A 13,244-nucleotide genomic window follows, 5' to 3' on the forward strand; every position below is an offset into this window, starting at 1 on the left:
TATTTATTATGTACTACTGTTATTTACTAGATACTACTAATTTATTACTTTAAATTATGTGCATGACTCTGTGTGGGAGTGTGGGACTGTGCGTGTGAATGTGGGTGTTCATGGAGGCCAGGGTGTCACACCCTGGAGCTGGAGTTACAGGCAGTCGTGAGGCACCTGACGTGGGTGTTGGGAACTGAACTTGGAATCTCTGAGATAACGGTGCCCTTAAGTGTTGAGCCCAAAGGCCCTCCAGTCCAAAATTGCATATTCTTAATTTTGCTAAGTTGCTATGAATGTTGTAAAATCCCATAACAAAAACTTACAACCTGAAATTGAGAAAAAAGCATAGACAAGGGGATTCAGAAGATCTCCGAGCTCTAACAGATGTCTGTCATCTACTACAATGACACATCAGAGGACAAGTCTCATACTTGAGTGACCTTTGCTTTCATTGAGAAAGGCCAACTCGTTTCCCTATCACTAGAGCCGGGACAATAAGATAGTAATGATGGAAAGATATCTTGAATATTCATTAAGAGTTGAGAGCTACCGGTCATTAAATTAAGAGTTAAGAATGTTAGAGTAGGATCTGCCAGGCTTTTACAAAGCGCACTGTAATTAAGAGATAGGAGTCCTTTCCTCTCACCTGATTCCAGCCAGCAAAAACTAGGATGATTCCTTTAAACCTAATATGAAGTGAGTCACTAAATGTATACTCTTGTGTGGCTGACTTCTTTTCCATAACATTATAATTTTGAGCATTATTCATTTTGGCTGTGCTACACAGTGGCATCGTGTCCCCCTGTCTGAATGTCACATTGCTAATTCATGCCAGTCTTGTGGAGCACTGACTTGTTTCCAGCAAAACCACAAACAATGTCCTTAGGAATACCCCTGTGCATACTCCCCACACATGTGAGTGAGCTCCTCTGTGTCTGGGACTCTAAGAGAATCACTGGATTCCAAGCGAGTCAGTCTCAGTGGATGTCTCCCACCAGAAGGTCTCCCCCCACCCCAAAAAAACCAAACAAAACAGTTTACAATTGCATGAGCGTTCAGCTGCTCTAGACCATCACCACTTGGTACTGTCTGGGTTTTACTTGCTTTGTTTTGCTCTGGTTTTAACCTCTGGGATTGTGTGGTAGTACCTGATGGTGAAAATACTGAGACCATCTCTGATAACCAGGAGAATTGTTTACCTCGGCTTAAGTCTGTTTTTCTGGCATAATTATCAATGCCTTTCCACTTTCAAAAGCATTCCCATGTGGACCACGAGTCACTCGGTTTCCCTCCTGATGGGCAGCGGAGTTGTGTGGCTCTCTTACACCATCTTCTCTTTCATAAAATACCTCTTCGGGGGTGTTTGTCCTACTGGGTTGTCTAACTTTTAAAAATCAAATTGGAAAAGCTTGTTCTTCACGAGGGATGGTGGCTTCTCTGCCAGATACATAGATAAAAGTCTTCCTCATTCTGTCTCTTGTTCTTCCACTCTCTTGCTTGCTTTTGACTTTGAGGTCTATCATACGACATTGCACAATATAGGAGATTTTAATTTATGGCTTCAGTGCCTTATCTGAGAAGTTTTATCCCGCTTACCGCTCATGGACAGGATCTCTTATTTCCTTCACAGGCTCTTTGCTGCTTTGACTTTCACAGCTAAACTTATCGTCCAACTTCTGTGTGGACTCAGGAGGTGTAACTTAAGACGGGACAACACCATTTTAAAGGGGAAAAAATCTCTCCCTCATGGTCTGCCGTTCCATCATTTTCATTAACCAAGTGTTTGGGCTTGTTCAGATCTGCATCTGGACTCTCCAATCTTATTCTAGTGATCTAGAGAACTCTTTTAACCTTTCACCTTTCTGCCTTAAATATGGTATATTTTATTGGGCAGTGTAAACACTTAACTTTATATTTCTTCAATATCTAACATTTGTATAAAGTTTCAGAATTAATTATACATGTGCTGAGCACACTGCTCATATTTTCGGCGGGGGGGAGGGAGGAGGTATTGTACTAAATTATCAGCCAACTTGGAGAAAAATTGTCTTGATAGAGTTGAAACCTTTAAAACAAATTGTTATTTTTTAATCATGTTTGTGTTTCTACTACTGTGTGTCTGTGTCAGGCTGTCTGTCTGTGTGCATATGTGCATGTGAGTGCAGGTACCCGCAGAGGCCAAGAGAGTGTGTGTGATCCCCATGAGCTGTATTTACAGGCAGTTATGAGCCACCTTCTGATGTGAGAGCTAAAAACCAAAGCCCAGTCTTCTACAAGACTATCAGGTGCTCTTTCCTGCCAAACTATGTTTCCACTTCAGTTTTCTTAGAGCTTTTCAAATTTATTTCAGCAAAGTTTCATATGTACAAGTCTTACATATAATTTGTTACATTCACCCCCTGTAGCAGTGAGTTTGAGCTACTCCACTTCCCAGTAGCTACGAGCTTCCAGCTACCCGACTAGGAACTCTTAGAATCCGTGAATGAAAGACTGAGTGTTAAGTGTACATTGTATTTTTACCATTTACACAATTGTGAGGATTGTGTTCAACTTATATCTGAGAGGGAAGAGCCTTTTAACTGGACAGAAAGGGGGAAATGTAGGTTTGCCCTGGTGCTGTCTGTATTTCCATGTCAATTCTGCTTCCTCAAGAGGGGCTGCCCCCAAGAGTAGATCACATGCTCAGGTGATCTCTCCAATCCTTCTCCCCATTCTGACTGGTCAGATAAAGGCCAGAGCCGATGATTGGGCAGTGGAAGGGAAAGGTGGGAAGGTTGGTCTCAGAGAGGGGGAGGAGAGGGAGAGACAGAAGAAGAGGAGGTGGAAGGAAGATGGAGAAGAACCACATGGCTCAGAGAAACTGCAAGTAGCAAGGAGTCTCATAGCTGGGAAATAAACAAGTATAGTGATAGATCTGCCCAGGCATATAGGTTATAAATATACTATCTGCCCAGGCATATAGGTTATAAATATACTATCTGCCCAGGCATATAGGTTATAAATATACTATCTGCCCAGGCATATAGGTTATAAATATACTATCTGCCCAGGCATATAGGTTATAAATATACTATCTGCCCAGGCATATAGGTTATAAATATACTATCTGCCCAGGCATATACGTTATAAATATACTATCTGCCCAGGCATATACGTTATAAATATACTGTCTGCCCAGGCATATACGTTATAAATATACTGTCTGCCCAGGCATATACGTTATAAATATACTGTCTGCCCAGGCATATAGGTTATAAATATAATATCTGCCCAGGCATATACGTTATAAATATACTGTCTGCCCAGGCATATAGGTTATAAATATACTGTCTGCCCAGGCATATAGGCTATAAATATACTGTCTGCCCAGGCATATAGGTTATAAATATACTGTCTGCCCAGGCATATAGGTTATAAATATACTGTCTGCCCAGGGATATAGGTTATAAATATACTGTCTGCCCAGGCATATAGGTTATAAATATACTATCTGCCCAGGCATATACGTTATAAATATACTATCTGCCCAGGCATATACGTTATAAATATACTATCTGCCCAGGCATATATGTTATAAATATACTATCTGCCTAGGCATATAGGTTATAAATATACTAACTGGTTGTGTGTTTTTATATGTGCTTATTGGGGTAAGAAATAACCACAGTACCCCTGGTGCTGTTCATGTTATTATGAATGGCTCTGTTATTTTACTTTCTAATGCTCTATGGTTTTCTTTGGTATCTATGGGAGATTATTTCTAGGATCTTCAGGGAAATAAAAATGTATGAATATTCAAATCCCTTACCTAAAATGACACCATATCTGCCTACAATGTGTTCACATCTTCTTGTATGTACAATCTCATCTCTGAGATTACCAAACTCAGTATGATGAAATGCTATGTGAACAGCTGCTGTAGGGAGTAATAATGGTGTGGGGAAAAAAATCTGTTTATGTTCTGTACAGATACATTTGGATTTCGTAATTGTTTTTGAGGCAGGTTCTTACTACATAGTCCAGACTGGTTTCAAGTTTGAGGTCCTATATATGACATGTATCCATAAATATGTCTGTTTCAATATTTATTAAAATTATTAATCTTAATAGGTCATCTGTATATTGTTTGGGATTTTCTAGCCATCTTATTCTTCAGTTCTTTTACCTTTTAATCATATGATGTTGCACCCTCTGACTTTTCTCTTTCGTTTAATATAGAACACAGGATAGGTTTTTAAGAATCCAAGCCTAAGCATGAATTGAACAAAGATGATATCAGTAGATATGTTGATATGGAAGGGGGTTAAACTGAGGGGGGCCTCAACCCTAGACAAAGAACTATAGACTGCTGAGGAATGCTGAAAGTGAAGAGGGAAGAGCACCAGTTGAAAACCTTTAAGAGATCATCAGCCATGGAAACATGTATATGAGCCCCATTATACAGACTGAGCAGGGTGTATTCAGTGTTTAGGAAGACACACACACACACACACACACACACACACACACACACACCACCACCACCACAACCACCACCACCACCACCACCACCACCACCACCACCACCACCACCACCACCACTAAAAATTAAAGAAAAAGAAGCCATGAATTTGAAGGGTGAGTGCAGATTCTGGCAGTTAGATCAATGCTAGCTTTCCTTGGGAACTTACAAAGCCAGTTTCCCAATGGCAGAAGGGACAAATGATTATCTGTGGTGCCTAACAGCATAGCAAAGTAAGTGCTGGCCTCCAGGCTCCCTGAGTATCACAAGTACCTGTTAGGCATTTCAGAGCCCATGCTGGCACCATGGCTCTTCTCATCCTGCCCTTACACTAAACGTCTCCAGCTCATGGGCCTCTCTATGCCCGGATTCTCATTATCTTCATAGCCCTGCCGTATCTGCCGTGCGGTTCTGTTTTGTCCCTCTCTTGGTCCTTTCCCTCTTCTCTCTCTTCTTCTCCTGGCCCACTTCAGTTTGCTGGCCTTGTTCAGTTCACTCCTTTCTCTCCTGGTTCTGGACTCTGCCTCTGGCTGTGCTCTCCCTCCAGTCTACAATAAAACCTTCCACTTAACCATACATTGGAGTATCATGTTGTCAGTTTAATACATCTGTTGCCCAAACCTTTAGTTCATACAGTGGGCATACACAAGAGGGTTTGGAGGGGCGAAGGGAAACAGTATAATTAGATTGTAATCTTTAAATTTTCTTAAATTAAAAAAGAATTCCAGATGCAAAACACACTAAAACAAAAATGTGAGCATAAAAAATCATTCATCCAGTGTACCCTTCCCAGATATTTATTAATGTCTCCCATGTGAACTGCAGAGTATTGAGAATAGAAAAATGAACTAGTCATTGTCCTTGAAGAACTCCGACTACTAGAGACAGTAATAAAGATAAGATATGTGTTCAAACAGACGATGTTCAGACTGCAGTTTTTGAGAAAGCTCCAAAAAAGACTATAGAGAAATCGAGAATAGCTTTAGACCCTTTAAAAACAACTCTTCCATGATGGCAATGCAGATAACATTTATTGGCTGCGCACTGTGTGTCGGTCCCCTCTGCAGCACCTTCCCCTGAGCTATTTTATATACTTTTCAAATAATCCAACAAGGTAGGCCCTGTTAGCATCTGCCCTTATCAGATAAGGCTTGGAAAGATAAACCGCCCTGAATGGAAGAGCCTGGTTCAAAGCAGGCCAGACAATAACAAACACATCCATCAAAGTTATCTCTTGAAAGAACAGAATGGCTTTCTTCCTCTCCCTAAGGATAACATCAGAATTAACACAATGCCAGCAAGCAGGAAGAAGAGGCAGTCAGGATGATGAAGCTTCATGTGTATAACCTCTGGGCTAGGAGCTCCAACTCCCCCAGAATGGCTGGGCCCCCTTTGTTTTGTCAAGGAAGGGTCACACAGCACCGAACAGAGCATGGTAGTCTGAGCCAGTACAGAACAGTAGATGTGCTTGTCTCCCCCAGTTCTGAGGCAACTGAAGCTCTGATCTAACCTCTCCCATAAATCCCATGTATCTGAGAGAAGCTTTACATCACGGAGGGAAATGGAATAGGAGCATTCAGTGAGGCTGGAGAGCTCTGGGGTCTGGGGTGAGAAAAAATAAACTTTATGTAGGCTGCTTGCCAGATGAGTACATTCATTTACCCATCATTTTAAAGTGACACACACACACATACATACAACACACACACACATACACACACCACACACACACAGACACACACACAGACACACACACATACACACCACACACACAGACACACAGACACACACGCAGACATACAGACACACACCAATACACACACATACACACACACAAACACACACACACCACACACATACACACACACAAACACACACACATACCACACACATACACACACACCACACACACACACATACACACACACCAATACACACACATACATACACACCAATATACACATACAGACACACACACACCCCAATACACACAGACACACACACAGACACACACCACACACACAGACACACACACAGACACACACACCAATACACACACACAGACACACACCACACACACAGACACACACACATACACACACACACCAATACACACACACAGACACACACACCAATACACACACACATACACACACAGACATACAGACACACACACAGACACACACCACACACACAGACACACACACACACAGACACACACACACCAATACACACACACAGACACACACCACACACAGACACACACACACATACACACACACACCAATACACACACACAGACACACACACCAATACACACACACAGACACACACACCAATACACACACACATACACACACAGACATACAGACACACACACACCAATACACACACACACACTAATACACAACACACCAATATACACACAGACACACACACATACACACCACACACACATACACACACACACTAATACACACATACACACACACAGACATACAGACACTCACACACACCAATACACACACACAGACATACAGACACACACACACACCAATACACACACACAGACATACAGACACACACACACACCAATACACACACACAGACATACAGACACACACACACACCAATACACACACATACACACACACACACACAGGGTATATGAGCTCTCCCATCCATAAAGATGAAAATATGAATATCTGGCTTGAGTAAAGGTGGTTGTAGGGAACCTGGGGAATCTGACAGAAATAATAGGGAGTTCAAATTGACCCTGGAATCAAGGTGGCTAAAAAGCACCAGAGATTTTGTATAGATAAAATCATCAATGTAGAACCTGTCCAAAACCAATAATGAAGTAAAAGGTGAAGGACTCGAGACTTAGGGCTCAGAGGGCTGGGCAGGACTCCAGAGCCTGTGATCATGACTTAGGGTTCAGAGGGACGGGCAGGACTCCAGAGCCTGTGATCTTAGCCCGAGCCTTTACTACATTTCTAAAATATGAATGCATTGCCACAGTCTTTCCAGCAATTGATGTATTAATGTGTATCTGGAGCACAAAAAGTATAAGCAACTCCTGACTTACTGATTGCATGTATAATGCCACGTGTCTTATGGCAATTATCAAAAGGATGGACGGAAATTCCCATATAAGAGTATGAACCACATCATTATTTATCGCAATAATGTATCAAAAATGGCATGAACATTCAGAAGTCACTTAAGTAGAAGACAGAGCACCCATACAATGGAACACCAAGCGTCTGATTAAAGCCATGTTACAGAAGGGTGTATCTGAACTCGGGAAACAGTACCTATGTTAAGGGATGTGCAGGTATCTGTGGATGTTCAAACCCTCATATACACTGACAGGTCCTTCAAATGCTATAACCACAATGGTTTCCTCTGAATCACTTACCTCTGGGAGTTAAAAAATGATTGATTCTAGTTCCTCAATTTTAAATAAGGAATATAAATTACTTGCACCCAGGGAAACTAGTTATGTTCAAAATAGAACAGACATAGGCACACTGGTATTCAACAGCATAGAACAATGAAATAGGGGACAGGCTGAAAGGAGGTTGTTCGATTTACCAGCAAGTAGGCTAATTAAAGGCAGAGATGGTGGAGAGTTGGAGGGGTGGGATGGGGACTAGAAGTCGAGTGTAGCAGAGGAGGTCACACCGAGAAAGCTGTGCTGCACGGAGCTGGAGTCTCCAAGCTGCTGAACACCAGAGAGCCCTGAGACAATAGAGAAGGTAATGTCTACATTTCTCTCACTGTGTCTGAGGGAAGAGGGTCTCCCTGGTTACCAGACCTGTGAAAGGGTGTGGGGGAGTAGGGCGGTGATCATCACTCTTGATGAGTCCTCCAAGCGAGAGAGGAGGACAGCCAAGGCGGGTACCAGAGTGTGAAGGGAGTAACGTTTCTGATAAACGATCATTAAGACATCCCTCTGCTCTGCAGAGGGTAACAGGAAAGTGACACCCGTTACAGATGCACAGGACTGCCAAACAGTGACTCCCAAGTCGGGACAAAGAAGAATGACTCGGCACAGGGGCAAGAATAGTTCCTATTAGTGCCATGGCTTTAATCTGAAACGGTCCCCAAAGGCTCGTATGCTGAAGGGGTAGCCTTCTTATTGGCAGGTGGTGGGGACTTTGGAAGGTGCCATTGATGGAAGGAAGGTAGGTCTTTGGAAGGCACCGTATGTTCAAAGAGATTGGAACTGAAGTCCGTCCCCCTTCCTACAATGGCTACTGTAAACCAGCCTTTTCATTCACATGCTATTACCACAACAGACCCAAACAATAGAACCAAACAATCAGGGATTGAAAGTGTAAATCATAATAAAACTTATATCCTATTAAGTTGATTGTCGTGTATTTTATCATAGTAATGGAAAAACCACTAATTGATAACAAATTAATTGATAACTGATCTTCAGGTCATATGAGCAAATGAAACTCCACAAGCAAATGTTGGCTGAATGACCCCCAAACAAGTCACTCCAAACCCCCAATGCCTCAATTTCATCATCTCAGTCTTCCATATACAAACTGGAGACACCGGCTATATCCTGTTACGATTGGTATCAGTGACAGATTGCCACAAATTAGAATCACCTGAATAGGGAGCCTCACCTGAAGAATTGTCCTGATTTGATCTGTCCCATTTGTGGGAGACACCTTCAGGTTGAAGCCCGGATCAAAAACCAATGTTTCAGAAAGAAGTTTACCTCGCCCTTTACTGGTTTGCCCTCCCTCTCGCCCCTTAGCTAATTTACCCCAGCTGCTGGGATTCCACCACCTGCGGCAGAGTCAGCATTTCCGAGCTTTTGTGGTGGAGTCGGGAACATGGACTCCTCAGAAATGCCCCAGATTTCCAGTGCCAGACTGTGACTACTGAGGTACCTTGCCTTGTGGACTAACTAGGCCCACCTCCCCCCAGGTAGATACAGATTCTAGGACTACTCTATGGAGGCTGCCAGCCTCAATGACTGAAAGCCGTGCTCTTGGCATCTCATGTGCAGTAATATATAATACATAACATGTAACATGCAACATACGACATGCAATATGTAATGTTCATTAGGTTTGCTAATGAATTATATGTTATAAATGAATGAATATATATGTACATATATGCATATATGTATATGCACATATATTATTTCCTTGTTTCTGTTCCTCTACAGCATAGTTCTCCACCTATGGGTCGTGATCCCTGTGGGGTCACATATCACATATTTCATTATGATTCGTAAGAGTAGCACAATTACAGTTATGAAGTAATAACAAAATAGTTTTATGGCTTTATGGCTAGGGTCTTCATACCATGAGGAACTGTATTAAAGGGTTGCGGCATTCGGAAGGCTGAGAACCACGCTGTAGCGTACCCGACTAAAACATTTTTAGATTTTGATGCTCCAGTTGATTCTCTTTTTCTTATTCATAGTTTGTTTTATGGAAATGTATATGTAAATGTGTTTTGGTGTATGTAGAGCATTTAAAAAAATGCAGATATTGTTAACAGTCAAAGAAATATCTGTCAAAACATACCTGCCTTATTGTCCCACAGGCTTTCCACCTAATCATCCCAGTATATAATTCACAACGTAAGTCCCTCAACCAAGTCTATGCGAGATGAAGCAGCCTTCCTAACAGGTTACAGTTCAAATAAATATACTCCACCAGGCCGCCCAGTACTGGCCAATTAAAAATCTATCTACTTAAAGACTTGCCTATACCTGTCCTGATGACATATTGCCAGCTAGGAGACCCAATTAAAGATGGCTGATTATTTAGCTATGAATCCTTCAAAACAGACCTGCCATGGTTTTCAGCCTTCTAAAGAGCAAGCGCAAAATGAACTGGTAACAATATGTTACTTCCCTTTAATCTGTGATGTGCTTCCTTTCCCTCCTCTATGTTATCCACAGATTCCTGTGCGGGGAAGACATTCTAGAACTAAGTGCTAAGTACTAAATAACGACTAACGACTAAGGCTAGCTGAGAGAGAGCCAGTAGTCAGTCAATCCTTTATTTTCCCAGAAATGAGAATAGAATCTATTGTTTCATCCCGAATATAAGATTAATCCTAATATCTTCTAGGTCACCACCTACAAATGACTCCTTAAATTCGTAACTAAACAGAACAAAAACCCAAGCAACCAAACAATGAACTGAAACCAAACAAAAGTATACAAACCCCATTCTTTGTGCTATGAGGTAAGGCCTGGGAGTCCTGCCTGAGTCTGAACTGTGGGGTTCATATTTGTCTTCACTACCCACTATTACCCAGTTTATCTCACTGTTTCAGTAATACTGGTGGCCCCACACCTCCCCACTCCTTATTATCAGGAATTCTTGTGCCCATGCCCCAATCTTCCCCACCATTTTTGAGAAAAGATCTGAAATATCTCATAGGGTGAGTGGCTGGCAGCGGGGAGCCGGTGCATGTGCACGCAGGCAGATCGACGGAGCATTATTCCTTAATGGTTTCAGCTTAGCAGTTTTCTTTTTACCAAAAGCATACCTGATGGAGCGGAAGGTGTTCCAGAGAATGGAGAATGTGTTGTCCTGCCAGGCTGGCACTGAGAAGTGCTCCTCTATGGTGCTCTGACAGCTGAAATGGGCTCTAATGCTCTCAGCCAGAGGACCTCGGAGGCTGGGGCCCCATTATCCTTAAGTGCAACGTTACAAGGGCAAGTACTTTTGAGCCATCGACAACAGGCTTTTAAAAATCAGAACTTCACAGGGAAAAATTGCACGGGATGGAAGGCAGAGGCCCGGGGTCAGAACGGGATCCTAAGCCTCAGTATCAGCTTTGTAACTCAGTGTGCATCATGGCCGAGGGCGACTGGGTGATGGTGGGCTTCCTGCCACTCGTCTCTAACAAACGCATACCCTGTCAAGCCCGTTCTTACATAACACCCCCACCCCCACCCCCACCCCTGCCTCGAAGCTTTGAGGTATTTTCTGCTCTTCCCATTACTTAAGAGCCTTTCCTGTTTTAATATTGAGTCCATCATTCATTCTGACTGTGGTCAGAATGCAAACTCTAGATAGGGTAGCCCTGGAAACTTTTCCAGTAACTGTTCACTTGGAAGCAAGTACGGAAATAAGCAAAAAAAAAAAAAAATACATTAAACAATGGCTTGTTTTCTGTTAGTGTATTTATGTCAGTGTCTCCTTTTTAATCTAGTGTGAAAATAAGGGCAGAAGGCATCACGGGTGATTTCAACAAGAGTTGAATTCCGAAGCCGGACACCAAGCACAGGGAAGGCTAAAATACTTGTTTTCTGTTGAGGGCGCTTCCCACTACAGTGTGCAGTAGAAGAAGTCACATGATACCATGACAGATCATCTATGAAGACAGTTTACCAACATGGTGTTAGGCCAGTATTAAACAAAGATCTCAAAATCAAACTCCTAAAATACTCCACATGGGCCAAGCAAGGAAAAAGAAACTATCTAGATACGTTATTTTACTTCTACTCACATTTTAAAATCCCTGAATCATTTTTAAAATAATTTTCAGAAAGCTCTCAGTACCTTGGTAAAATTTCATTTAAATCATAAAGATTATAAGACTTTAATAACTATAATCTTGCAGGTCATAAAAGTAATATGAACATGCAAAAATGTTAAAGCAACAATGAAACTAAAAGCTCTAATTTTATCATCTCTAGAGATAATCGTGGTTAAGAGCTTGGAACAATGCCGTCCTTATCTTTTACAAATATATAGTTGTTCACATGTCCACACGCAATGTATTTGACATTCTATAGTAGACTCAAACAACACACAGTACTGAACAATACCAACGACAATGTTTACTATGCACAAAACACAGTTCTAGTTATGAGTACATAAGTGAACAAAAGTGAAAAGATTTCTCACCCTCAAAGCATTTACGTTCTAGTAATAGGCCACTGTGGAATGCTGGCCTCTGGGCATGCCATAGCTTCGGCCATCTTGGAATCAAAGCAGTTCCAGTTACCCACATGAGACTCATGTAAAGGGCATAGGAGAGGCTCATGAATAGCCTGTAAGATGGCTCATGAGGTAACCCATTAGATAATTGAGGGCCCTCTTGTTTTCAAGGATATATAAGCTGGAGTGAAGGAGACGTCTTCAGTGATGTAGTGAGGGGGACTTTCTTCAGTGTTGCTCTGAGGGGACTCTCCTTCAATAGGATAGCAGCCTTTATGTTGTCTATGCTCTCCCACGTAACTAGAATAAACTGTTTTCACCCAGTTAGCCTTGGTTAGAGTCATGTCATTAGTCTGTTACTGATGCTCTATAAGGGATAAATAGATACCATGTCTCCCCAGGAAAAGTTAACACAAGAAAGATGAAAAAACACAAAAGCAAATTACACATTAGAAAGTGTTAAGATTATTTGGAAAAAATAATAAAGTAAGAAGGGCAAAGAATATCAGAGTCTCACCTGAGGAAATGACAGTGCAAAGACCCTAAGGCACTGGGTGTGTGAGTGGCATTTTCCGGGAACATGGCAACAAGTGTAGCTACAATGGTATTAGCAAGGTAGACTCTAGGGGTAGACAGTGGTGTACCAGGTCACATGGGTGCTACAGACCTCTGAGACATTGGTCTTTGGCTTTTTCTCTCACAGGAGACTTTGAAAAGCTATGATATAAGAGGTAAAAGTAGCAGATGTGAGGAGAATGAACCACAGAGTTGAGCAGGAGGCTGGAAGCGGAGTCAGATTAGGAGGCCGAGGT

The 13,244-nt window shown here is 42.0% G+C and overlaps 1 protein-coding gene across 3 annotated transcripts in view; it reads right to left on the reverse strand.

The window, feature by feature from the left end:
• The window catches only part of Pde11a (phosphodiesterase 11A), a 370,466-nt gene that overhangs the window by 154,761 nt on the left and 202,461 nt on the right, over nucleotides 1–13,244 (reverse strand).

The sequence above is a fragment of the Rattus norvegicus genome, chromosome 3 (genome assembly GCF_021556685.1).
Source record: "Rattus norvegicus strain SHRSP/BbbUtx chromosome 3, alternate assembly SHRSP_T2T, whole genome shotgun sequence".
NCBI classification, from domain to species: domain Eukaryota; kingdom Metazoa; phylum Chordata; class Mammalia; order Rodentia; family Muridae; genus Rattus; species Rattus norvegicus.